The sequence below is a fragment of the Syngnathus leptorhynchus genome, unplaced genomic scaffold (genome assembly GCF_054491065.1).
Source record: "Syngnathus leptorhynchus isolate UIUO unplaced genomic scaffold, UIUO_Slep HiC_scaffold_83, whole genome shotgun sequence".
NCBI classification, from domain to species: Eukaryota; Metazoa; Chordata; class Actinopteri; order Syngnathiformes; family Syngnathidae; genus Syngnathus; species Syngnathus leptorhynchus.
In genome coordinates this window covers 125001-127500 of record NW_028232050.1, presented here as the reverse complement: position 1 = coordinate 127500, position 2500 = coordinate 125001, and the positions used below count along the sequence as shown (strand labels likewise).

General features: G+C 58.5%; 1 pseudogene; it reads right to left on the bottom strand.

Annotated features, from left to right (window-relative positions):
• LOC147038157 (28S ribosomal RNA) overlaps window positions 1–2500 on the bottom strand; it is a 9673-nt pseudogene that overhangs the window by 3858 nt on the left and 3315 nt on the right.

The following is a 2500-nucleotide window of genomic DNA, read 5'->3' as shown; positions in this document are numbered from 1 at the left end:
TTCAGACGCCAGAATTGGGCGGTAGAAAGGCCCATTATCAGCGGTAAGCCCCGTCTCAAAGCCTGCCAGTCCATGGAAAGCCCTAACCGCTTCCCATCTCTCCCGGAAGCCCTCATACACCAACTCACGCGGCAAGTCACAACCAAGCGGGGTCAACCCATCCAGAATCCGGCGGGCCAAACCCTTCCTAGCTTCAACATAGCCACGCTGCTGATGATAGAACACCTCCTTCCTCTGGAGCAGCCGCCTCCTCCAGCCCTTCATAGCACGACCCCGAGACGGACGCCTCGCTCCATTAACCGGCCACACCACCTTACCCCCTAACGCCTCCATGACCTCCAGAGCAGAAGAATCGATCAGTTCAGGCTCCTGACCAGCTCTCTTAACCAGGGCAGCAGTGGTCCGGTCCTCCTCGTCCCCTGACAGCAGAATCCCCATCACCTTCTCTTCCACCATGTCGGGGAGCTCCGGGGACAAGGACCATTTCTGGGGCAACGCCTTGACCTTCAAGGTACGCCGTCTCGCACCAGACACACTGCCTGCCACGCCGCCGCACAGTAATCTCCATTTCCCCCTCACTTGTTCCCTTGTCTTGCCCGTATCCAACACCCGGGCAACAGTCGCATACCTCGTAGGACTCTCATCATACTCCACCATCAAGGCCCTGAGACGGTCCACCTCCGCCTCACTCCAAAGCCTTGTCACTCCCGACCTAACGGGGCCCTGGCTCCGACCACGCTGAGCTGCAAACCACTCAACTGCATGTGCTTGCCGCTTGTGCTGAGACACCCCCACAGCTGTTCGGAAACACCGCCCACAGAGGTCACACTCAACCCCCTGGACGACATCCTCACCACTCACGCCCCCACACTTGGCGGCATGACATTGGATCGAATGACTGTTATCACCACGTCTGTCACACTTACGACATGCATATTCGACCACGACATCCCCATGCCGGATGGCAAAATGCCTCCCAAGCCTGCGGACACCCTCGATCCGAATACCACACAGTGAGCAATCCAACAACTCTCGAGGCAGATGCACCAGGACCCTGACGGGGGAGGCCGCCACAGCCTCACCCATCACCGCCAAGTCTCCATCCTTACACAAGTCCTTCTGTAGCGACTCACCCTGTTGAACAAGTTGTGGGTCCAGCACGACCGGCCCTGCCCCATCTCTCATTCCAGCGACAGAGGCGGTCTTTAATTCAGACACCACCGAGGAGTTGTCAAGAGCTTCGCCATCCGCAGTCCACCCGCTCCTACGGCACGTCTGGCTGTGACTCTGACTCTGTGCAATTGCTAGCGCGGACTTCCGATCCAAGGAGTTTTCGCAACCGTGGCCCGTAGAAGTGACTACGGGCCGTTTGGGGTCCCAGTCCAATGCCTCTGGTGGTTGGTCCCCGTGGCCACCAGAGAGGTTGATTCGCAGACCATCGGCGTGCCCACCCTCAAACACGCCGCGGGGAGGTAGCCCAAGCGGCAGCGGCCCCTCTCCGAACCGCCCCTCAGCCGATTTTGATCCCCCAGCACGGCCATCCTGGGATGTCCGATCATTCCCAAACATCGGAACAACAGACAATAAAGCGGACTTCGACTTTGACTTCAGTCTGACTGGGAATAGTTCGAAAGATCTAGGTCTTCCCCTCACAGAGACTACACTTCGGAATCACAGCCCTGACAGCAGCCGTCCAACCTGACCGGTAAGACCCTTCCAAAGCCGGACAACCAGATCGACCCACTAGGGAGAGGCCCCCATAGCCAGTATGAAGAGCTCACACCCCGTAAAGCCTCCCAGCCGCCGACACGCAACCCCGCTGCCAGAGCCAAATATGGACTAAAAGCCCATGGCCATCATCATATTCTTGAAAATGTTTATTTTGAGGTACGTGGCCAGTAGCCCTGCACGCTACCGCTCGACCATCGTCTCGCTCGCACCTCTCTAGGGATTGAGAAACACATCCAGCAGAAGCAGGGAGGGCCAGAAAGCAACAAGGTTACCCCCGCACCCTTACCCACTCCCGATCATTGCCACTTGGAGGCACGGCATACACATGCCGATTCGGTTCGTCTCGATCTCGCCACCACACAGTCACCCCAGGCCTACCAACAGGGCGCCGGGCAACGCACCTGCCAGCCTACACAAGAGTTGGAGAGCGACCCACAGTGGGTAGGAACCGTCCACTCGACGTCAGCAAGCCGAGGTCGATGGGGGCCCTACCAAGGCAGGTCATGAATGCCAGTCGGTCAGTTAGGAAAAGGGTACTCGGAGCCCGCCGGGATCAGACGGGCAACCGGGGAGAGGGAGCTACATGAGTACCGTCGCCGGGTTCAGACGACGGCCCCAGGATTCTCGTAGTGTTCGGTATCGCCCTTCCTCCTATCCATAGGTAGTCATCCTACTGCAGAATCCGAGACACTACTGCTGCTTCAGTAGCGCTCAGGGAGACAAGTCTCACCTTACGGGTCCAGAAGGTCACCCAAGACGTGCAGCCCCT